The sequence below is a fragment of the Hordeum vulgare genome, chromosome 6H (genome assembly GCF_904849725.1).
Source record: "Hordeum vulgare subsp. vulgare chromosome 6H, MorexV3_pseudomolecules_assembly, whole genome shotgun sequence".
Taxonomy (NCBI): Eukaryota; Viridiplantae; Streptophyta; class Magnoliopsida; order Poales; family Poaceae; genus Hordeum; species Hordeum vulgare.
The window spans coordinates 322,199,205-322,225,218 of record NC_058523.1 but is presented as its reverse complement, the minus strand read 5'-3'; positions in this window follow the sequence as shown (position 1 = coordinate 322,225,218).

The following is a 26,014-nucleotide window of genomic DNA, read 5'->3' as shown; positions in this document are numbered from 1 at the left end:
TGGAAGGAAGCAATTGAGGCAGAACTGCACTCGCTCAACCAAAGAGAGGTATTTTCCTCAGTAATACCTACTCCTCAAAATGTCTTCCCTGTGGGAGCAAAATGGGTTTTTGTTCGAAAAAGGAACGAAAACAATGAGGTGGTGAGATACAAAGCAAGGCTTGTAGAACAAGGGTTCACGCAGAGACCCGACATAGATTACGATGATACATACTCTCCTATTATGAGTGGAATAACGTTTCGATACTTAAAATCTATGGCAGTACAAATGAGTTTATCTATGCAGTTGATGGATGTAGTGACAGCATACTTATATCAGTCACTCAAATCGGATATATATATGAAAGTCCCTGAAGGACTTAAAATGCCGAATCCAAAAGCAAATCGCAACGCATATTGTGTAAAATTACAAAAGTCACTATATGGCTTAAAACAGTCGGGTAGAATGTGGTATAACCGACTAAGTGAGTTCCTTTTTCAGATAGGCCACTCAAATAATGATGATTTTCCCTTGTGTATTTATAAAGAAGTCCTCAAATGGATTTTGCATCATCTTAGTGTATGTTGATGACCTGAATATCATTGGAAGTACACTTGATATCGAAAAAGCACGCAATCATCTAATGGCGGAATATGAGATGAAAGACTTGGGAAAAACCAAATTCTGCTTAGCCTTACAGCTTGAGCACCTTCCCTCAGCTATTTTAGTATACCAACCTGCCTATATGGATAAATCATATCCAACCAAAACACCCATGGTTGTCAGATCCCTTGATATGAATAAAGATCCTTTTAGACCTCGGGATGATGACGAAGAGATATTAGGACCTGAATTCCCGTATCTAAGTTCCATTGGTGCGCTAATGTACCTTGCAAATTGCACCAAGCCTGATATTGCATTTGCGGTAAATTTACTAGCTAGACATAGCGTTGCTCCAACAAAACGTCATTGGGCAGGAGTAAAGAATATCTTTAGTATTTACATGGCACAAAAGATCTTGGCTTATTCTATCAGAAAAACCAAGATATGACTATGGTAGGATATACTAACGCTGGCTATCTATCTGATCCTCATAATGCCAGATCACAAACAGTTTCGTATTCTTATATGGTGGAACTGTTTTTTCATGGAAGTCAACAAAACAGACTCTCGTAGCAACTTCCACTAATCATTCTGAAATCATTGCATTATTTGAAGCATCAAAAGAATGTGTATGGCTTCGCAGGATGATTAACCACATTCAAACAACATGTGGTGTTGGTTCATTAGGATCACCAACTATTATTTATGAAGATAATGCAGCTTGTGTTGCTCAAATGCAAATGGGTTATATAAAAAGTAATATCACAAAACACATTTCCCGTAAGTTGTTCTATCCTCATGCATTACAGAAAAATGGGGAAATTGATATTTTGCAAACTAAATCATGTGACAATCTAGCCGATTTGTTCACAAAGTCTTTACCAATTTCAACATTCCAGAAATACATTCATGGAATTAGTATGAGACGACTTCGTGATTTGCAAAGTTCAGGGGGAGAAATCTCCTGAAAATATAACCCTTTAATTATCATCAGGTAATGAGTATTGTACTCTTTTCCTTTATGAGTTTTTCCAACAGGTTTCTCATAAAAGGTTTTTAATGAGACAATTAAATACAAGCATTGATGCATGCCATATCATATTTCTCCTTATATTTTTCCTACCAGGTTTTCAAGGACTTTTTCATGGAACATCTCATTGCACTCTTTTCATTATGAGTTTCTTTGAAATTTTCTCTCATAATGTTTCTAATGAGGCAATATCTTCATTAATATCATATGCTATACTTTCTATTTTTCCTATGAAGGTTTTTAAAGGAAAGTATTTAAAGCATATTTATTGTCTAAAACTCACTTATAATTTTCTCATTCTTCGAAGGTTTTTCTCATATGAGTTATCAAGAGACAATAATCACTATATGTTGTATCATTTTCTCCTTATCATTTTCCCACTGGGTTTAAAGAAGTTTTAACAACATATCTATACATTTCTCCTCATATTTTTCCCACAGGGTTTTTGGGGGAGAATCTCAAGAATTGACTGATGAATATACAAGGAGCTTTCAATAATGGATTACTCAAGACGGCGTTGTACAAGGGGGAGTGTTGTCATCATTAGCAAACGTCATTAGGACGTGATTAGTAAGTTATTAGTCTAAAACATCGTACGGACGCGTCTGTCCGTACAGGCGCCTTTTGTACAGACGCCTTTTTGCTTCGCGTCTCAAATCCTTGTATATATACTTCAGGTCAATGACAAAGAAGTGATTCGCACAAACACTTTCATTTTCATTCCTAAACATAATAAACACGCACACACACTCCCTCGCTCCGCTTTCTGTAGCCCATGTCACGTACGCTAACCGACGAGCATGCACTCACGATAGATAAATCTTTCGTCTCCTCATGCTAGGGATCCGTCTTCCAGATCGGCGATCCAAGTCTACTCAGCACAACGGTTCTTGTTCGTTTGTCCTGACGGGTTGGTCATCGGTTCACGCCGTCACATGTACGTGTGGAAGCGACATCGGAAGCCGGCAGACCCCCAATTGACAACGAGAGTGGAGCGGACGCTGCAACCTACATCTTCCACGCGGCCACGCCTACGCCTCCCACACGACCAACCACACGCCGCAATTTCATCTTCCTTTCTTTCTTAGCAAATATCTATACATTTTTACAGTCATCACTCAATTTGAATTATGCCTGGAATCCCTTTTTTGGTTGTTTTCTTATGTGTTCTTATAACTTGCAACAATTGCATTTTCTATGTATTTTTCCTAAGAGGTCACCAATGGTAAAGTGGTTGAGTATTTTAAGTACTTTTCCTGTGAATAAGAAAATACTCAAGCACTTTATCGTTGGTGACCTCTTGTGCTTTAAGCATTTTATTATGTTTTAATTGGCCAATTTAATTATATTTCTTGTGTTGTACGTTACTGAACCTTGATGCCTAATGTGTGTTTTGGAATTCAAAAATACAAGACTTCCTTTTCAAGTAATTTTTTTACTTTATTTTACCATTCCATTAAGCATTTTAATTGTTGCATTTTTTATACATCAACTTCTATAATGTGTGATAATATGTGTTAACATATCTTAATTTAATACACCATTTCCTGAAAAAAAATCCGCCGTGGATAAGTGGTGCATCAGGGTAACATTAGTTCTAGCTCCGCCCGTGAACGGGATCAGGTCATTAGGAGAATGATGTGATGGACAAGACCCAACCATAAGCATATCACTTGATCATGTTAGTTTATTGCTACTTATTTCTTTATGTCATGTATCTATTCCTATGACCATGAGGTTGTGCAACTCCCTGACATAGGAGGAACGCCTTAGGTTTATCAAACATCACAACATAACTGGGTGATTATAAAGATGCCCTACAGGTATCTCCAAGGGTTTCTGTTGGGTTGGCATGAATCGAGACTTGGATTTGTCACTCCATATGACGGAGAGGTATCTCTGGGCCCACTCATTAATACACCATCACAAGAAGCTTGCAAGCAATGTGACTAAGGATTTAGTCATGGTATCTTGTATTATAGTACGAGTAAAGAGACTTGCTCGTAATGAGATTGAACTAGGTATGGAGATAACGATGATGTAATCTCGGTAAAGTAACATATCGGTGGACAAAGGGAACTGCATATGAGATTGTCTGAATCCTTGACATCGTGTTTCGGCCGACAAAGATCTTCGTGGAATGTGTAGGAACTAGTATGGGCATCCAGGTCCCTCTATTGGTTATTGAACGAAGAATGTCTCGGTCATATCTACGTCATTCTTGAACACGCAGGGTATTAATGAGTTATGTATGTTGGTGACCAAATGTTGTTCGGAGTCCCGGATGAGATCTCGGACGTCACGAGAAGTTCCAGAATGGTCTGGAGGTAAATATTTATATATGCGAAGTCATATTCTGGGTTCCAGAAAAAGTTTGTTTTTTGGTATTCTACCGGGAAGCTTCTAGAAGGTTCCGAAGGGTTTTGGAGCTGTCCAGAAGTCCACACAGGGTGCACATGGACTCTAAGGGGGCGCACCAGCCCTTCATGGGCCAACTGGAGCAGCCTCGCTTAGCCCATGCGGTTGTCCCAAGTGATAAGATCAAATCCCTTTAAAATAGGAGATTAGAGGTATTACTCGGAAGGAGGATTACTATTTATGTGTTACTGTTCATGTGTGTACTATTCACATGGTACTGTTCATGTGGCACTATTCCTCCTCCTCCTATAAATAGAGAGGGAGAGGGAGGGTAGCCGCACCACAAGCCACGGCGAACCCCTCCCTCTCTCCCTCTAGTAGTTCTTCTCCCCCATCGCGTTGCGGCAGCGCTTGGCGAAGCCGTGTTGAGATCGCACCACCATCATGTCGTCATGCTGTCAAAGAACTTGGCTACTACTTCGCTCTCGCTCGATGGATTGAGGAGGTGCACACGTCATCGAGTTGTACATGTGTTGAATGTGGAGGTGCCATCCGTTCGGCGACAGATCGGGACGGATCGTGATTGGATCGCGAAGACGTATGACTACACCAACCACGTTTCTTAAGGCTTCCCGCTTACCGATCTACAAGGGTATGTAGATGCACCCCTCTCTCGTAGCTATACATATCCATAGATAGATCTTGGGTGTCTGCTACTTATCAAACAATAGCGCCAGAAATTGACACGTTGACGGAGACTGGGCTTGCGTTGGTTTTTCCCTTGAAGAGGAAAGGGTGATGCAACACAGGAGCAGTAAGTATTTCCCTCAGTTTGAGAACCAAGGTATCGATCTAGAAGGAGGGTCTCGTCAAGTCCAGAGTACCTGCCCAAACAGAAACAAGCTTGCACCCAACGCTTCAAAGGGGTTGTCAATCCCTTCAAGATTGTTTGCAAAGTGAGATCTGAAGGCGGAAAGTGCAACGAAGTAAAAACTGTAAGGCTGAAAATATGGTGTGGAGGAGACCCGGGGGCCATAGTGTTCACTAGAGGCTTCTCTCAAAATAGCAGATATCACGGTGGGTGAACAAATTACTGTCGAGCAATTGATAGAACCGCGCAAAGTCATGACGACATCTAAGGCAATGATCATACATATAGGCATCACGTCCGAGACAAGTAGACCGATACTTTCTGCATCTACTACTATTACTCCACACATCGACCGCTATACAGCATGCATCTAGTGTATTGAGTTCATGACGAACAGAGTAACGCCTTAAGCAAGATGACATGATGTAGAGGGATAATCTCAAACCAATGATGAAAACCCCATCTTTTTACCCTTGATGGCAACAACACGATGCGTGCCTCGCTACCCATTCTATCACTGGGTGAGGTCACCACACGGTATGAACCCAAAACCAAGCACTTCTCCCATTGCAAGAATCATAGATCTAGTTGGCTAGACAAAACCCACAACTCGAAGAGAATTACAAGGATATGAAATCATGCATAAGAGAGATCAGAAGAAACTCAAATAAGATTCATAGATAATCTGATCATAAATCCACAATTCATCGGATCTCGACAAACACACCGCAAAAGAAGATTACATCGGATAGATCTCCATAAAGATCATGGAGAACTTTGTATTGAAGATCCAAGAGAGAGAAGAAGCCATCTAGTTACTAGCTATGGACCCGCACGTCTATGGTGAACTACTCATGCATCATCGGAGAGGTCATGGTGTTGATGAAGAAGTCCTCCGTATCCGAATCCCCCTCCGACAGGGCACCAGAATGTGCCCCGGATGGGATCTTGCAGAGAAAGAAGCTTGCGGCGGCGGAAAAGTACTTTCGATGATCTCCTGATTTTTTTGGGATTTTTAGGGAATATATAGGCGCAACACCTAGGGCAGAGGGCGTCCAGGGGGCCCACAGGCCTGTGGGCCTCGACCTCCCCCCTAGCCGCGGGGTGAGGGCTTGTGGGGCCCCTGGGCCCCCCTGCCTTGGCTCTCAAGTCTCCTGATCTTCTTCCGTTACGGAAAAATTCTTTTCAGGGATTTTATTTCGTTTGGACTCCGTTTCAAAATATCCTCTAAAAGGGGTCAAAAACATGGAAAAAACAGGAACTGGCACTTGGCACTGAGTTAAGAAGTTTGTCCTAAGAAATATATAAAAGGCATGCAAAGCATCCAAAGTTTGACAAGATAATAGCATGAAACCATCAAAAATTATCGATACGTTGGAGACGTATCAGTGTCATAGGAAACTTTTTGTTTCCCATGCAACATTCCCCAAGAGTAACATCAATATCAGAACAAAGTGAATACTAGGGATCAAGCCCTATCAAAATTAACTAGATTACATGATCAATCAAATCCAATCCCACCGCTGTCCAGCAAGCCTACAAAGGAATTACTCACTCCCGATGGTGAGCATGAAGGCGGTGTTGATGAAGAAGTGTTGGTGATGACGACGGCGCCGAATCCTCCTCCAAATCAGCCCTTCAGAAGAAGAACAGGAGGTGGCGGTGACTTCGTCTCGGGAAACACGATGAAAACTTATCTCTAAATTTTTCCTCTGAATATGTGATTTTATAGGACTCGAATTAGCATCAAAGGAGCCATGTGGGACCCACAAGCCATCAGGGCGCGTCAAGGGGGCCTCCTGTTGGCTTGTGGCCCCCTAGCAGCATTTCTTCGGTAGCTATTCGCTCCATAAATCTTTACAAATGCCAGAAATAAATCACAAAAAAGTTTTGTCCGATAGCGAGAACTTATATTTCTGCACAAAAATAACACCAAGGTAGTTCTGTTGAAAACAACATTAGTCCGGGTTAGTTTCATTCAAATCATGCAAATTAGAGGTCAAAATGAGAGCAAATGTGTTTGGAAAAGTAGATACGTTGCAGACGTATTGACTCCCCCAAGCTTAACTCATTGCTTGTCCTCAAGCAATTCAGTTGATAAACTAAAAGCGATAAAGAAAACTTTCGCAAACTCAATCGTTCTCGTCCTTATACATATGGTTAGCTAGTGTTCAACTTTTCACCATAAATCATAAATAAACGCATCCATGATAATAATTTAAGCATCATATTCAGTCATGGCAATACATAACCAACTAGTAAGCAATAATAAGTTATCTCACATGCCAAAAATTTGTCAAAACAATCATGATATAACATTGTGACATGGTTTCTCGCTAGCCCTTTCTGAGACCGCAATATATAAATGCAGAGCACCTGTGAGATTCAAACAGTGACTAAATATTATAATTTAGAATAGAGAAGATCCTAGCCGTACTCATAACCAATATTCACTAGACTTAATGCATAAAAATGACAATACTGCTCTCTAGTCTAGTGCTATAAGTAAGAGGGCGATAACTCAACATAAATGTAAATAGATAGGCCCTTCATAGAGGAATGCATTGATTTGCCAAGGAGCTAGAGCTCAAGTTTTAAAGCAGGATTGAAAATATAATTTTGAGCGGTGTTTTCTAATGTCAACTTTGCGACAAAGGTTCTAAGTATCTTCCATTCTAAACTCATCATTGGTGGTTCCCAAACAGAATTGTAAAGTTTTACTCCCATCCACCATCCATACACAACCATGGCTAGCCGAATTCACGGGTGCCCTCCAACATATCAACTTTCCGAAGGAGATTTGTCTTAATTTAATTTTGATTAAGCAGGACTGGTGTCGTGGTTTTGTCACGACATATGTCCTCATCAAAGGACTTAGTGGTAAAGCCATCGCAACTATGTGGCGACTCAAAGGGGTTGATCGGGAACGAGAGACGAGTTCACCCAGGTTCGTCGATCCGATGGAGGTAAAAGCCTATGTCCTGCTTTGTGTGTATTGATGATGAAATGGATTACAGGGGTGGGATTTCGCCTGACCTAGCTCTTGATTGATTGGAACTTAAGTCTACAAGCCCTAGAGACCCGCCTTTATATAGACCATTAGGTTTACAAGAGTCCGGGTCGCATCAGATCCGTGACTTGTTATGTCTCTAACTCGCCTTGCTCCTTAAGCAAGGAAATTCCTCGCGACCTTCTCCTTTGTGGTCCATGACCCGCCATCTTCGTGTCTTGGGTCACTGCCGGCTCTTGTTGATAACCGCCTTGCGTCTCCCACTTTGTAGGCCAGGGCCCATCTTGAGTACGGACATTGAGCCACCACCATCAATATGGCGAGATAATATATCCAACATTAGGCCACATATTGACTTGAATTTGTTCACATCAATACACTTTTCTTTAACCTTGGCGGCTCATATACAACCTAGGTCTTACCTTTCAAGATCGAAATGACGGCTTCAAATATCCCTTGAAGCTCTTGTCTTTATTTGTCTGTGAGGTGACCCGCACCAGGATTTTAGGGATGTTAATGACGTCATTCCAACGGATCTTTTGGCTTATCTTTCTATCCCGAAAATCAAGGCGCCATCACTTCCGGAATTTACTGCGCCTCCTGGATTCTTGCGCCTACCATTTTCACTTCAGCTCGAGCCTTTAAGTACTCACGAAAGCACCTTTTAGGTTACCTCGCTCCCATCTTCTTCTTCCTGCTCGAGCTCATACCTTCATCGCGCCGCTACTAGAGAACTCCCGTCATCAATCAATTTGGTCCAGGAATATTTCGCCGTTCGACTTCTCCGTCGAGTCACGGGTCTTCCTCGCCGCCATCAGCACTGTCAGGTAAGTTCTTTATTCCCCTAGATCCTTTTGTGAATCCACTATGATTTTAATAGGGTTCATAGTAGTTCATCTATGTTCATCCATGACCCGTTATGTTCATCATCATCACATATTTACTTAGCTCTTTTATGAAATATGTCCCAACTGTTTATGTTGCGGTAGATGTAGGAATTCACTTCCTGTAATTTGCCTGAAATGCGTTGCGGAATATGGACTCAAATAATGAATTGTTGTTGCTCGTACTGCACTATAATCCAAGCACCACTGAAATTTTTTCCTTCTTATGGAACCATCGATAGATCTATATTGTTATGCCTTTTGGTAGAAACCTGTTTGTCCCGCACTTAGCTGAAACTAAAATCACATTCCTCCTCTAAGCTGCCCTTATATTCACACCGACTTGCTTGATAGGATTGTAACTCTCCATCTTGAGAAAACATCTTGACTCTTGACGTTAGGGCGACTTGAATAGTCTAGGCTATCTTCTTTGTCAAGTCGCTTGGTTTTTTCAAAACAAATCTTGTTCATCGAGATAACCCGCCAACGTATTTATACAGCTCTTTTCCTTCCTGAACCTGTCAGTATGTCAAGGCTGTCGAAGTGTGACTGGCTGCCGTTAGAAATTTCTGACATCTCCCTTCAGCGATGTGTAACCGTAGGAGTCTTGTCTACTAAAGAAGTTTGTGGATGGAGAGCCACCGCTAGAGAAGTGTGTCCGCAATCCAACGAAGGACAAGTTATGGTCTTCCTGATCACCTTGAACGATAATTTTTCCCCCTACATCAAAATTCTTTCGAGACGCCCTGCACTTCTTGAATCTTCAGCCTCAAGACCTGGGCCCCAACTCAATCAACAATTTATGCCAATTTCAAGTCTTCTGCGAAGCATACTCAGAAATGGAGCCCACTGTTCCCTTGTTTAGGGAATTCTTCTATTTGAATCGCCAAATGGAATGTGCCGATGGCCCCATCTTAGAGCTTGGCGGAGTCACCACCCAAATGCGGCAATAATGTGACTTACCTGATGTTACCTTGCCCAGTAATCCCAAAGGCTGGGGAAAAACTTGGTTCTATTGTTAGAATACCGCGCCTGCCAACAAGAATCCCCTGCCAAGGTTTAGAGAGGAGCGCCTTCTGATGGATTTCAAACTTCCCTGCTCATTGACTACGAAAGAACAGCCCACCCTTGCTTTTGTCTAGTCGAGACTCAGGGCCTTAAACGCCCATGGTTTAAACGAAGTTGATTTGATCTAGTGCTAGGTGGAATGGCGGATTATGCCCTAAAGCCGTTAGGGTGGATTGATGTGCAAATATGATGGCGATTTAAACAATGCACACCGTTTCACCAATTTTATGCTTGACTCCGATGAAGTCAATATCATTGTGAAGAAGCTATGTGGCGAGCCCAAAGAAATCTATTCCAAAACTGGATTGAAACCATTCTGCATCCATAACCCGGCTCCTGAGGTAGATATCTTTAGTCATTACTCGGCTTACTTATTCTTTCCTTTACTCCTTTGAGAATTTTATTTTTTATCAATATTGATGTAGAAAAACTCACCCTTCTAGAAGCGGATACCAGCAAAACCAACAGTCAAGAAGGTCAAAGCCGCCACGAGGAAGAAAAGAAGAACAAAGCAGTCGTTGGCGAGTCATCTATTATGGATGAGTCACAGACCGCCGAAGACCAAAATGAGGTAAATGTTCCATCTATCCCCTTATTTTGATGGTTGATGTACTAAACATTTTCTTCAGTCTCACGATGAGGACACTGAGAGTGATGCTAAGGATGTCGAGGTAATTTCAAACACTTCTGATTCAGAAATTTCCTTCACGAGGTCTCCAAGGCGGGTTTGTAGGAAAGTTCCCATGACTCATCCGAATGCTTATTTGGATCTTGTCTTCCTTTTGAAGAAGGCTATGTATACTCCAAAATGCCACACCCGTAGTTTCTTAGGCAATCTTATGGCGGGTCTGCCCGAGAAAGCAGCCAGTCGTAAACACCGAAATGAGGTGTCGTTCATCCTAACTCTTTTTCCCTATCAAATAAATTATGTTTGTTGATTGCTCGAATTTTATGGGCTTTTTCACCTTAATAGGTATCCCCGCCTTCATCGGGCGACTCAACATCTTCAAAATTGTCACGTCTTATTCGTCTCCTAGGGTAAATCCTTATGCGTATATTCAGCACTTGCCTCGGTACTTTATACTTTATTATGTATGTCTCAATTTTTATCCTTCACGGCTCAAGGCAAGAAGAGAAAAACTGGTGGGTCACTCCACAATAGTGAAGCGCGTGGAGCGCAGGAAGTGGATGTTACTTTCCGTGAAGCTCCAATTGAAACAGCTGGCACTCATACCGAGCTTCTTGAAACAAATGTTATGGACGATTTTTCTGATGTCCAAATTAACGTGGCAGAAGATGACAATATAGCCATGGAGGTGAGTCATAAAAACGATCTTAATCCGCCAAGTCCTTCAAAGACAAACAAAGATGTTGTATCCGATGAAGAGACAATTGTCATTACTGGGACATGTCACACCTCACCCGTCCACACCGTGCTAGCTAAGCATAATTCCAAACGTGCGACAACCAAAGTGGAGAAAGGGAAAGCTAAACTAGAGCTTCCCAATATTGAAAAACTTGATTTTGAAGAACTACATGCTGGTTATCTAAGCCGCCTCTCCATGAGCCCTGATATGGAAGCCAGTCTGGTGAACATGATGAAGAAAAGATATGAGGTATGCTGCTCTTCAACAACTCATTCCATATATCCTTATATAGCCCCCAAGGGTCGGGTCATCTTCTTGAAGATGAGATGGGTCTTGTGAATTGCTTGAAACTTCAACCTGTAGCCCCCAAGGGTGGGGTCATCTTCTTAAAGATGATCCGGGTCTTGTGAATTGCTTGAAACTTTAACCTTTAGCCCCCAAGGGCCGGGCCATCTTCTTGAAGATGATCTGGGTCTTTACCAATTTTTACTTGAAACATCAACCTGTAGCCCCGAAGGGCTGGGTCATCTTCTCAAAGATGAGCCGGGTCTTTATCAGTTTTTACCTGAAACTTCAACCTGTAGCACCCAAGGGGTGGGTTATATTCTCGAAGATAAGCCGGGTCTTGTAAATATTAATTTGAAACTTTAACTTGTAGCCCCCAAGGGCCCGGTAATCTTCTTGAAGATGAGCCGGGTCTTGTAAGAATTAATTTGAAACTTCAACCTGTAGCCCCGAAGGTCTCAGTCATCTTCTTGAAGATGAGTCGGGTCTGTATAAATAATGTAAAAGAAAACTAACCTGCATTAACCCCCAAGTGTCGAGTATATTTCCTTCAATCTGCTTGAGACTTGATACCAATCTTCTATGAAAGTTGAAAAGTCTTTTATAATCCATATTGGCGGCTCGGCTTTTAATTAATTACCCATCTTGTTTTGATTGCATAGAAATCTGTAGCCCGAGCTGACTCATACTTGAAAAAATGAAGAAAAACCTGGCACAACAACAAGACGCCAAAGCTGAAGCTGAGGAAAAACATCGGGTTTCCTTGGCAGAAATAGAGAAAATCAAGTCTGAGCAAACATTTTATAAAGAGACGGCCGAAACTGACAAAGCCTCCGTGTTAAAACATGCGGAAGTCACCGAGGGTCAGCTGAAACTGGCTACTGAAGAATTAATTGGTCTAAAACGACATATCTCCAGGTTGACCAGTGTTGTGTTTCGTAAGCACTTTGTATGTAAGATTGTCAATTGCCACTATTGAAAGGAACAGAAAACTGCTAGGCGACTCACACTCCATATTTCTTGTTGCACGCCCTCGATCAGCCAATCTTCAAGATGACTGTGTGCTAAAGCTGAAAGCATTATATACCCTGACAGAGCAACTTTATGATGGTGGCTTATTCACCATCAAAGTTGTGTTGGGCGATAGAGAGCCGGTGAAGTTTATCAGTGACATGCTGAAGCGGCTCTCGACCATGCCCAAGCATATAGAAGAAATGAAGAAATTAGCTGCACGGAAAAGGCTAATCACTGCTCTAGGCTGGTCTTTGGCTTATGCACCGGAACTCAAGCCGGAGGAAGTAGCAGGTGAGTTTCCTAAATATAAGGACGATGGCTCGGGATTCACTCAGTAAGACTACACCGAGTGCGTGAGGGCGGTTCGTCCGGCAGCGAGTCAGCTTGCTGAGGGTCTTGACTTGACCAAATATCAGGCGGCCTCTGATGAAAACCACAAGCGTGTGCCACCTCCCACTTTTGCACCAGTGGACCTTACTCCTCAGCGCCATAAGCACCTTTTTGCCTCTGATGCTGATCCGTCAACCATCTTGAGAGAAGAAGCTGAATTCTATGATTTAATCAATTGCAACTGGGATATGGGCAACTTCCAGATCCAAGACCCCGAAAGCTCAGCATAGGGTAACCCGGTGGCGACTTAACCAAGAATTCTTGCCAAGAGTAACCCGGAGGATATTAACCCGAAGGAACTGGCCACCGGGTTGATGGAACAAAAAAACCTTTGGCTTTCTTGAGCTATGTAACAGTTTTTAGGTGTAAAAAACTGCGATGATTGCACAAAAATGCTGAAACATTTGGCACTACCTTTTAATATAAGCCGCCTTGTTAAGGTTTCCCTGCATTGCAAATTTGATTTTCCCTTTGTGAGAAAGAGACTTCCTAATCACCATGCTTTGCATGAGCAGGTAATAATATTGAATCTTTTCCTACAAAAGATAACACCATATAGGGTATTAAATTATTATAAATAGGCTGGCTCAGTGAGTCATAGCGGGTAGATGGGCTTGCAAGGCTCTAGTCATACCCTAAGAGGTTTTTGCAAAACCCTTTATGATTTAGACTAATGGATCTGGCTCAAGTCAGGCTTCTGTGAAGCAGGTTCTATGAACCCATGGTTTATCTATTCTCCATATGCCAGCTGTCGCTGGACACCTCGATCTTTTAACCTTGGTAAGTGAGGGTCCAAAATGGATTGACTCGCCAAGAGTACACGGGGCCAATAGGGCGAGTCGCGAAGACATACAGTCCAGTATAACCATTGTATAAAATTAATTTTTCACAAGCCAAGAGGGTATTGAGGCTGAACTCAATGAGTTGGAATCCCCCAAGTGACCTATGATCAGAGAAAAGCCAAGCATAGGATTGCAGAAGACAATGCTATTACTGCTAAACAACCTCGGGACTAATAGCCCCCAAGTAACCCGACTTTATTCTTCAAGACCATAAATTGGCGCCTATGATTGAACTGTGCATCATGGCAATTGGTCCTCTTTGGCTTATTAGTATCCAAGTTTGAAAGATCGCAATAGGGCGCCTCATCCTCTTTGATACTAATAGCATACATGTTTGAATGACCTCCTTGGCGGTGTTTCATCCTCTTGCGCGGCTTATGTAAAAAATAAAGACTCGTGCTCAATATATAGGCTAAAACGGCAGACACCCCAAATTTCGTGTGCGTCGGCTTTATTGTTTTGATAAAAATAGTACAAAAATACTAAAATATGTGCATAGATAAGGAGCCGATGGCTCTAAGTGTAGTAAGGCCGAAGGTGGGCAATGTTCCACGGGTGAGTCATCTCTTCCTCCAAGGTTGGCTTATCTAGACGAAGGTCGATAAGATAGTGGGAGCCATTATGAAGACTTTTGCTGATGATGAAAGGTCCTTCCCATGGAGGTGATAGCTTGTGCATGCCTACGTGATCTTGAATCAGTCGAAGCACTAAGTCGCCCTCTTGGAAAATCCTGCTCTTAACCAGTCGACTGTGATAGCAACGCAGGTCTTCTTGATAGATAGGTGATCGTGGTACAGCCAAATCACGCTCTTACTCTAAGGCATCCAAGGAATCCTGATGTGCCTGCTCATTATCTTTTTCCACATAAGCGACGACTCGGGGGGGGGGGGAATCATGCCTTAGATCTCTTGGAAGAACCGCCTCGGCCCCATAGACGAGGAAAAAGGGAGTGTAACCGGTGGATTTGTTTGGTGTAGTCCTCATGCTCCAAAGTATTGAAGAGAGTTCCTCGACCCAACAACCCGGAGTGCGCTCCAAAGGAAGCATGAGTTGGGGCTTGATCCCACGCAAGATCTCCTGGTTAGCTCGCTCAGCTTGACCATTGGACTCTGGATGAGCCACTGCAGATATATCAAGTCCAGTATGCTCCCGCTGACAGAACTCCTTAATGGCGCCTTTGGAGAAATTGGTACCATTATCGGTGATGATGCTGTGAGGATAACCAAAACAAAAAATCAGCTTTTTGAGGAACTTGACTTCTGTCTCTGCCTCACAGTTGCTGACCGCCTCTGCTTCGACCCACTTGGTAAACTTGTCAAACACCACCAATAGATGACTCTTTTTGTCACAAGACATCTTGAACGGGCCGACCATATCAGGCCCCAGGCCACAAAAGGCCATGTGATTGGGATCATGCGCAATTCTTGAGCCGGCACGTGTACTTGGCGGCCAAACTTCTGACAACCATCACACTTGCGCACTATATCCTCTGCATCGGCATGAGCCGTCAACCAATAAACACCATGTCAAAAGGCCTTTGACACCAAGGGTCGTGGCCCGGCGTGATGCCCACAGTCGCCGGCATGTATCTCATTGAGAATATCTCGTCCCTCCTCCGGGGAAACATATCGTTGAAAGACCCCATAGGTACTTCGTTTGTGTAACTCGCTCTTATGGATAACCATGGACTCTCACCGTCGTATGATGTGTCGAGCAAAGATTTCATCAGTTGGCAACTCGCCTCGGGCCAGATAAGCCATGTAAGGAACTGTCCAGTTAGGAACCACCCGGAGAGCCTCCACCAGTTTTGATTCCTGGTCAGGAACTACTATGTCCTCTTCAGAAAGCAACTTCACAAAAGGTTCGGCGATCAATATGATCAACCTGATAGCCGTTAAAATGTCTCGCCACCTCGGTTATTGCACGCCTATAAGCCACCATCAGTGGATCTTTGGACCCGGCTGACCTAGCTGATGTTCATCTCCTTAGTTATCCAGAGCCCATGGAGCAGAGCCTCATACTCAGTCGCGTTGTTGCTGCAAGGAAACATGAGACGCAAAACATAGCAAAATTTGTTGCCTCGTGGGGAAGATAACACCACGCCAGCTCCTGAGCCTTCCAACTATCTAGAACCATCAAAGTGAATAGTCTAGTAGGTGTTATCAGGCCTATCTTCTTGAATCTGCAACTCGGTCCAATCGTTGATGAAATCCACCAGAGCTTGAGACATGATGGTCGAGCAAGACATATATTTCACATGGTGAGGACCAAGCTCGATTGCCCACTTAGCAATCTGCCGAGTAGCTCCGCGGTTCTGTATAATGTCCCCAATTGGCGCCGAACTGACCACAGTAATTGGGTGCTCCTAGAAGTAATGCTTCAACATCCGGCTTGCCATAAAAATCCCAAGGACCAGCTTTTGCCAATGTGGGTATCGTTGCTTAGACAAAGTCAACACCTCACTAACAAAATACACCGGCCGTTGAACCTGACATTCTTTGCCTTCTTGCTTGCACTCAACAACCACCGCCACACTTACTGCTTTAGAGTTAGCAGCAAGGTAAAGGAGCATCGGTTCCTTATCAGTCGGGGCGGCTAACATGGGCGGCTCAGCAAGCTGTTTCTTGAGGGCTTCAAAAGCTTCGTTAGCTGCATTAGTCCAAACAAAATGATTCGTTTTCTTAAGGAACTCATAAAGGGGGATGGCCTTCTCACCAAGGCGGCTTATGAAATGGCTCAACATCGCAGTTCGACCCGCCATGCTCTGGACCTGGTTGATGTTGGCCAGTTTACCAAGCGAGGTTATCGCCTTCATTTTATCTGGGTTAACTTCGATGCCTCGCTGTGACACCAGGAAACCGAACAACTTGCCTGCAGCAACCCCCAAAACACGCTTGGTCGGGTTAAGCTTCATCTGGTACACTCAAAGGTTGTCGAACGTCTCCCTGAGATCACGTAAAAGTGTCTCCTTCTTCTGTGATTTCACCATGATATCATCAACGTAAGCATGAACAATACGCCCGGTTTGACTGTGCAAACAGTTCTGAATACAACGTTGATAAGTCGCCCCCTCACTCTTAAGCCCAAAGGGCGTAGAAATATAGCAGAAAGCGCCGAACGGAGTTATGAAAGTTGTCTTCTCCTGATCCTCCTCAGCCATGTTGATCTGGTGATAACCAGAGTACACATCCACAAAGCACAAACGCTCACAACCCGTCGTAGAGTCAATGATTTGATTGATGCGGGGGAGGGCAAAGGGATCCTTCGGGCAAGCTTTGTTGAGATTTGTGTAATCGATGCACATACGAAAAGTGTCATTCTTCTTGAGAGCTAAGACCGGGTTAGCCAAACACCCAGGATAAAAACTTCGATGATGAACCCGACAGCCAAGAGCCGGGCAATTTCTTCCCCAATCGCTATACGTCTCTCCTCGCTAAAATGGCGGAGTTACCGTTCAACCGGCTTCATCTTGGGATCTACATTGAGATGATGCTCAGCGAATTCTCTCGATACTCCTGCAATGTCACAAGGCTTCCATGCAAAGATGTCTCGATTCTCACGGATGAATTCGATGAGCGCGCTTTCCTATTTGGGATCCAGGCCTGTCCCAAAAGTAAACTGCTTAGAAGAGTCGCCTGGGGTGAAGTCAACTTGTTTGGTCTCATCTGTGAGCTTGAACTTGAGGAGCGGATCAGAATCCACGGTTGGTTTTTTGAGCGGGCTCATGTCGGCCGGGTCCACATTGGCCTTGTGGAACTTCAACTCTTCAACAACACACGCTGACTCAGTGTATGCGGCATCTCCTTCTTCGCATTCTTGTGCTCTCTTTCGGTCCCCATAGACTGGGATGGTACCTTTAAGACCGGTCATTTTGAGCTTGAGGTAAACATAGCAAGGCCGAGACATGAAGCTGGCGTAAGACGGCGCCCGAACAGAGCGTGGTAAGGGCTCTTGAATTTGAGCACCTCAAACATCAAAGCCTCACTCATGTAATTAGATTCGTCGCCAAAAGCCACATTCAACTTGATCCACCCAACTAGATATGCCAACTTGCGAGGGACAATGCCTTGAAAGACCATAGTCGAGGGCATCAAGTTGCTCTCAGGAAAATTAATCCGCCGGAAGGTATCATAGTACAAGATGTCGATGTTGCTACCTCCATCTATGAGGACCTTAGAGAGGGTGTATCCCCCAACCTGTGGTGCCACCACCAATGCTAAGTCGCCGGGATTATCAACCTGGGGCGGGTGATAAGCTCTACTCCATGTGACAGGTTGTTCACACCAATCGATGTATCTAGGAACCACTGGCTCAGCCATGTTGATCGCCCTCTGTTTGACTTTCTTATCTCTTTTACAGGTGTTAGTGGTGAAAACATGGTACCGGACATTGTTCAGGTGCTTAGGGTTGCTTTGAAAACTGCCCTGGTCATTTGGCAACTGAAAACCGCCTTGGTTGTTTTGCTGCTCAAAGCCGCCCTCGTTGTTGTACTGCTGGTTATCCTGGCCAGACTATTTTCCGTGGTTATTATTCGAGCTGCCTTGGCCCTGAGGGCCCAAACTAGGGAGCCCGCCGAACGAGCCCCCTTGTGACAAGCCAGGACCAAACTGACCTGGATGTCCACCAACGTTTCCCCGTTGGTGATCTCTGGACGCTTGAAGAAGAAATTCCTGCATCATGAAGCAGTTTTCCGAAGAGTAGTTAGACGGGGCATCCGGGGTACTATATTTAGGACAAGGCCCCTTGAGCAGCTCCACGTAATTACGTGGTTTTTTCCAACTAAAGCCCCGATTTTGACCGGTGTTTTGGCGTTGGTTTCTTCGCCTAGTTCTGGTATTGGAAACAAAATCATACGCGTTGTCTTGTGTTTTCAACTGTTCTTCCCCTTGCAACGGCACTAGAAGAATGCTGCTAGCACTCTCAGGCAATCGAAACTAGAAGAATGTTGTTGACGGCCCACCAACGCGTGGGATCGTAGCAGTTTTCGATGGTAGAGTATTCGACCCAAATTTGTTGGTACGCCTATAGGAGGTGAGAGGATACTCTCAAGTATTAGCAGCTGAATATGTCAGATTCAACCACACCTGAAAGATTAGTATCTGAAGGCAAAGTAGTAACAACAAAGTAGTATGATAACAACGGTGTTAGAAACGATGTGTTGACACGGCAGACTATTTCTAACGATTGTATCAATGGCGCCAAGTTGCCTCCTTGATGGAAATTGTCAGTTCCCGTCAATGACCAGCAAACCAAAATTGTAGAAGGTAGCAGCAGCGTAACGAGCAATAGCAGCGGCAAGGAACAACAGTAGTGATATCAGTAGCAAGTAGCAACAGTAGCAAGCGACAGTAGTAGCAACAGTAGCAGCAGAGCAAGACAAGTAAAAGAAGTAGCAAAAGTAGTAACAGCAACAAAGCAAAACAAGTAACAGCAGCAGTAGGACAAACTCGTAGGCAATGGGTCGGTGAGTTGTTTGGATGATATTCATCATGCAACAGTTATAACAAGGAGAGATATGTGGCTAGCTCCCGTTCGTCAATGTGATGTAGGCATGCATTCCGTGTGTCGTCATACGTGCTTAGGGAAAAGAACTTGCATGACATCTATTGTCCATCCCCCCCGTGGCAGCGGGGTCCAAAAGGAAACTACGGGATATTAAGGTTCTCCTTTTAATAAAGAACTGGACCAACGCATTAGCACTTGGTGAACACATGAACTCCTGAAACTATGGTCATCACCGGGAGTGGTTCCGGTTATTGTCACTCCGGGGTTGCCGGATCATAACACATAGTAGGTCTCTACAACTTGCAAGATCGGATCTAAAACACACATATATTGGTGACAACATAATAATTTCAGATCTGAAATCATGGCACTCGGCCCCTAGTGACAAGCATTAAGCATGGCAAAGTAGTAGCATCATCAATCTCAGAACATAGTGGATACTAGGGATCAATCCCCATCGAAACTAACTCGATTACATGATAGATCTCATCCTACTCATCACCGCCCAGCGAGCCTACGAATAGATTACTCACGAACGACGAAGAGCTTCATGGAATTGGAGAGGGAAGAAGGTTGACAATGACGATGGCGACGATTTCCCCTCTCTGGAGCCCAAGACGGACTCCAGATGTGCCCTCCAGATGAAGAACAGGTGGTGGCGGCGCCTCCGTATCGCAAAGGCGATGAAAAATTCTCTTTTTATTTTTTTCTAGGACGAAAGTGAACTTATAGAGCTGGAATTGGGGGCGGCAGAGCTGTGTGGGCCCCACAAGCCTGCCCACCGCCACCAGGGGTGGTGGTGGCGGAGCCAGGGATTGTGGCCCACTGGCCCACCCCCTCAGGTGGAACTTGGCGCGGATATTTTTCATATTTTCCAAAAATGCTCCTTGTAAATTTTCAGGACGTTTGGAGAACTTTGATTTCTCCACAAAAATAACCCCAAGGCAATTCTGCTGAAAACAGCGTCAGTCCAGGTTAGTTCCATTCAAATCATGCAAATTAGAGTCCAAAACAAGGGCAAAAGAGTTTGGAAAAGTAGATACGATGGGGACATATCAACTCCCCCAAGCTTAAAACCTTGCTTGTCCTCAAGCAACTCAGTTGACAAACTGAGAGAGAAAGAAAAACTTTGACAAACTCTGTTTGATCTTGTTATTGCAGCTATGTCTAACTCATAACCAGAATTTCAGCAAGATCACAAGCAAATGACACAAAGGTCTCACGGTAAACTAATATCAATGGCATAATCAGCTAACGAGCAAAGAATAATGAGTTTCAAATACCAACACTTCAATCAAAACAAGCATGAAGCAATACGAATAGGTGGTATCTCGCTAGCTCTTTCTGAAACCACAAAACATAAATGGAGAGCACTTTCAAAGATCAAGGGCTGACTAAACATTGTAATTCATAGCAACGAAGATCCAGTCATAGTCATACTCAATATCAATCAAAAGCAAAGCATAAAAATGACAGAGGTGCTCTCTAATTGGTGCTTATATAAGAGGAGGATGACTCAACAGGAAAATAAATAGACAGGCCCTTCGCAGAGGGAAGCATTGATTAGAGGTGCGAGAGCTCAAGATTTGAAAACAGAGATAATAATTTTGGGTGGCATGCTTTCATTGTCAACGCAATGACCAAGAGTTCTCAATATCTTCCATGCTACTCAGGCTATAGGCGGTTCCCAAACAGAAAAGTAAAGTTTTAACTCCCCCACCACCAATCAATCACACTCCACGGCTAGCCGAATCCTCGGGTACCGTCCATACTAACATCAATCCGGTGGGAGTCTTGTTTTACAGTTATGTTTTCGATTTAAGCGTGGAACTGGGCATTCCAATTACCGGCCCCTTTCTCATGAATGACAGTTAATAAACACATGTCGAGGATAACACTCCTAGCATGGAAGATATCAATAGCCCCCTGTAACCACATGAGCGGTTCGGGCATGCAAAACAGATTATTTCTTGAAGGTTTAGAGAATGGCACATGCAAATTTCCTTGGAATGGCAGGTAGATACCGTAAATAGGTAGGTATGGTGGACTCTCATGGAAAAACTTTTGGGTTTATGGGAGTGGATGCACAAGCAGTATTCCGCTTAATACAAGTGAAGGCTAGCAAAAGACTGGGAAGCAACCAACTAGAGAGCGACAACAGTCATCAAGATGCAATGAGTTTGACTAACATTAAATGCAAGCATGAACAGGATATAAAACACCATGAACACGAACATCATAGAGTCTATGTTGATTTTGTTTCAACTACATGCATGAACATGCGCCAAGTCAAGCCACTTGAAACATTCAAAGGAGAATACCATCCTATCATACTACATCATAGCCATTTCAAAATCTATGTTGGCATTCAAGACAAACCATTATAAGCTCTCGGCTAAATAAGCATGGCATCAAAAACTATGATCTCTAAGTTGTCATTGCAAACATGGTTCTCTCACAACAAAGCTGAATCTGGGTCGACAAGCTAGAAATATTTACAAAAACAAAATAGATAGAGTTCATACCAGCTTTTCAGTCTCAGTCACTTCATCATATATCATCATTATTGCCTTTCATTTGCACGATCGAACGATGTGAACTATAATAAGTGCATTGGATTAACCTGAATCTGCAGGCAAACACAAAGGAGAAGACAAAGTAATTTGGCTCTTTGAAAGCTAAACAGGTAAGCATGTAAGAACCAATAAACAGTGTAACCAATATCTTCTACCTTGACACAAAGAAAAAGAAAACTATTTACACGGGAAAGCTCCCAACAAGCAAAAGAAGAAAGAAAAATATTTTTGGGTTTTCTCAAAAGGACACAAAACCACTACAGGAATTAGCTTCTTTGCCGTCTGCCATCATAGACGATAAAGAGTATATCACAGACGGCAAAGAGTATATCACAGACGGCAAAGAATCCCACTGTCGGCAAAATTTTTGCGTTAGCCTACGACGGCATTGTAGCTTCTTTGCCATCTGCCTCACCGAAGCGGACGACAAAGCTCTTTGCCGTCCGCTTTTCATAAGAGAAGTCGGCAAATATGTCGAGATGGCAGCCGGCAGGCGTTGCCTCCGTTAGGGCTAATGGAGGCTTTGCCGTCTGCCTCCCCCTTCTTTGTCGTCTGCCTCCACCTCCTCCTCCCCCCTCTTCTTTGCCGTCTGCCTCCCCCCTTCTTTTCCGTCAGCCTCCACCTCCTCCCCCCTCCTCTGTGCCCTCTTCTTTGCCGTCTGCCCCCTTGGAAGCAGACGGCAAAGATACTATATGGCCAGCTGCTGCTGCCCAGGTTGCACAGCTGGGAGCCACGTGGCACCTTCGCCGTCAGTCAGCTGATGGGAAAGGCCTTTTCCATCAGCTGGCAGACGACAAAGAGCCTATATTGTCACATTTTTGTTTATTTTTTCTATTTCACAGCACATATATATATAATTCATAGCACATATATGATATACATATAAAGCTCATCAATGCCATTTGTTCATCAACGTACATCCCATATATCAAACGAACCAGCACATACAAAGTTTCATCCATATATACATACATATAGTTGCGCATATATTGTTCATCCATATATACATATACATATAGTTCCACATTGTTCATCAACTCAAATAAAAACGGGAACTAAAGCACTCCAATGCTAGCTTCCATGCATGTAGTACATCCAATCTACAAAATGGGAATAAGAAAGTCAGAAGAAGAAGAACAACAACATATATATGACAAATAAGCTAAATTGAAGAAGAAAGAGATGAAGCAAGAAGAGAACAAGGAGAAGAAAAACAAGAAGGAGGAGGAGGGGAAGGAGAATGAGAAGGAGGAGGAGAAGAAGAAAATAGAAGAAGAGAAGAATAAGGAGGAGGACAAGAAGGAGGAGAGAAGAAGAAGGAGAAGAAGGAGGGCTCCTTCTCCTTCTTCTCCTCCTTCTCCTTCTTCTTCTCTTCTTCTCTTCCTCCTCCTTCTTCTTCTCCTTCTCCTTCTCCTTATCTTCTTCTTCTCTTCTTCTTCTTCTTCTTCTTCCTTCTTTTCATTTCTCCTCTTCTCCTCTTCTAGGAGCTAAATTAGCTAACTATGTCTTTTTGCAGCTAAATGGGCTAATTATGTCATTCTAGAGGAAACCAAGCTAAGTATATATTATTAATGAGCTAACCAAGGTTCTTATGCCATTTTGAGCTTATTATGTCTTCTAGGAGCTTAATTAGTCATTGTATTAAGCTAACCAAGGTTCTTATGATGTTTTTACCTAACTAAGCTAATTATGTCATTTTGGATGATAATTGTCTAAGTATGTCTTTGTTGGGGAAAATAAGCTAAATTGAAGAAGAAGAGGTGAAGAAGGAGGCAAGAAGAAGGAGAATAAGGAGGGCTCCTTCTCCTCCTTCTCCTTCTTCTCTTCTTCTTCTCCTCCTCCTTGTTCTCCTTCTCCTTCTCTTTTGTTTCTCTTCTTCTTTTTGTTCTTCCTTTTCATTTCTCCTCTTCTCCTCTTCTTGGAGCTAAACTAGCTAACTATGTCTTTTTGGAGCTAAATGGGCTAATTATGTCATTATAGAGGAAAACAAGCTAAGTATATAATATTAATGAGCTAACTAAGGTTCTTATGCCATTTTGAGCTTATAATGTCTTTTTGGAGCTAAATTGACTAATTATGTCATTATTGGGGAAATTAAGGCATGGAGAATATGAAAGAGGAGAAGAAAGAGGAGGAGGAGAAGAATAAGACGAAATAAAGAAGAAGGAGGAGAAGGAGGAGGAGGAGGAGAAGGACTAGAAGGTCCTTGGCCTTCTCCTCCTTCTCCTCCTCCTCCTCCTCCTTCTCCTTCTTCTCTTCTTTTTCTTCTTTCTTTTCATTTTTCCTATTTCTTCTCCTCTTCTCCTCTCCTTGGAGCTAAATTAGCTAACTATGTCTTTTTGGAGCTAAATGGGCTAATTATCCCATTTTAGAGGAAAACAAGCTAAGTATATAATATTAATGAGCTAACCAAGGTTCTTATGCCATTTTGATGTTATTATGGCATTTTGGAGCTAAATGGGCTAATTATGTCATTGTTGGGGAAATTAAGGCAAGGAAAATATGAAAGAGGAGAAGAAAGAGGAGGAGGAGGAGAAGAAGAAGAAATAAAGAAGAAGGAGGAGCAGGAGGAGGAGGAGGAGAAGGACTAGAAGGTCCTTGGCCTTCTCCTTCTCCTCCTCCTCGTCGTCCTCCTCCTTCTTTTTCTCCTCCTCCTTCTTCTCCTTCTCCTTCTCTTCTCTTTCTCTTCTTCTTTTTGTTCTTCCTTTTCATTTCTCCTCTTCTCCTCTTCTTGGAGCTAAATTAGCTAACTATGTATTTGTGGAGCTAAATGGGCTAATTATATCATTGTAGAGGAAAACAAGCTAAGTATATAATACTAATGAGCTAACCAAGGTTCTTATGCCATTTTGAGCTTATAATGTCTTTTTGGAGCTAAATGTGCTAATTATGTCATTGTTGGGGAAATTAAGGCAAGGAGAATATGAAAGACGATAAGAAAGAGGAGGAGGAGTAGAAGAAGAAGAAATAAAGAAGAAGGAGGAGGAGGAGGAGGAGAAGGACTGGAAGGTCCTTGGCCTTCTCCTCCTTGTCCTCCTCCTCCTCCTCTTCCTCCTTCTCCTTCTTCTCTTCTTCTTCTTCTTCTTCTTCTTCTTCTTTCTTTTCATTTTTCCTATTTCTTCTCCTCTTCTCCTCTTCTTGGAGCTAAATTAGCTAACTATGTCTTTTTGGAGCTAAATGGGCTAATTATCCCATTTTCGAGGAAAACAAGCTAAGTATATAATATTAATGAGCTAACCAAGGTTCTTATGCCATTTTGAGGTTATTATGGCATTTTGGAGCTAAATGGGCTAATTATGTCATTGTTGGGGAAATTAAGGCAAGGATAATATGAAAGAGGAGAAGAAAGAGGAGGAGGAGAAGAAGAAGAAGAAATAAAGAAGGAGGAGAAGGAGGAGGAGGAGGAGAAGGACTGAAGGTCCTTGGCCTTCTCCTTCTCCTGCTCCTCCTCCTTCTCCTTCTCCTCCTCCTCCTCCTTCTCTTCTCTTTATCTTCTTCTTTTTGTTCTTCCTTTTCATTTATCCTCTTCTCCTCTTCTTGGAGCTAAATTAGCTAACTATGTCTTTGTGGAGCTAAATGGGATAATTATGTCATTGTTGGGGAAATTAAGGCTAGGAGAATATGAAAGAGGAGAAGAGAAACTTACCGTAGTGGTCATCAAGGAGGAGAAACACCTGGAGAAGGGTCGTGCGATGCCGCTCGGGAGTTATACTGCAGAATAGATATTTTGCAATGTCTCAGTTAGCATGATGACACTCAATTATTAATACTAGTTTATAATGAGACTCACCGTGCCAATCGAACAGAAGACGGGCATCGGCGGAGGGACTTGACCGCTCTCCTCGCACAGACCCTGAAGAGTGGGTCGTATTAGTTAGTAATGAAATAGACATTACACACATGATTTGGCTAATGTGAAAAGAAACTTACCACAAAAAGATCGTACAGGGCCCGTTGACCCACCTCATTCCGGGACATCTCCTCCTCAATCAATCGTGCCGTGGTCTGGTCCCTCTCATCAAGAGCAGCCTGTAGAGCAGCCTGGCTTGCCAATCTCTCTTTCTCAAGAGCAGCCTGGTTTGCCAATCTCTCTTTCTCAAGAGCAGCCTGGTTTGCCAATCTCTCTTTCTGAAGAGCAGCCTGAAACACCATTCCTCGTTACCACAGTAATGATCTATGGTGACACACATAATGAAATGAATGAAAGTGTTCTTAGTCTGTACAACTAACCT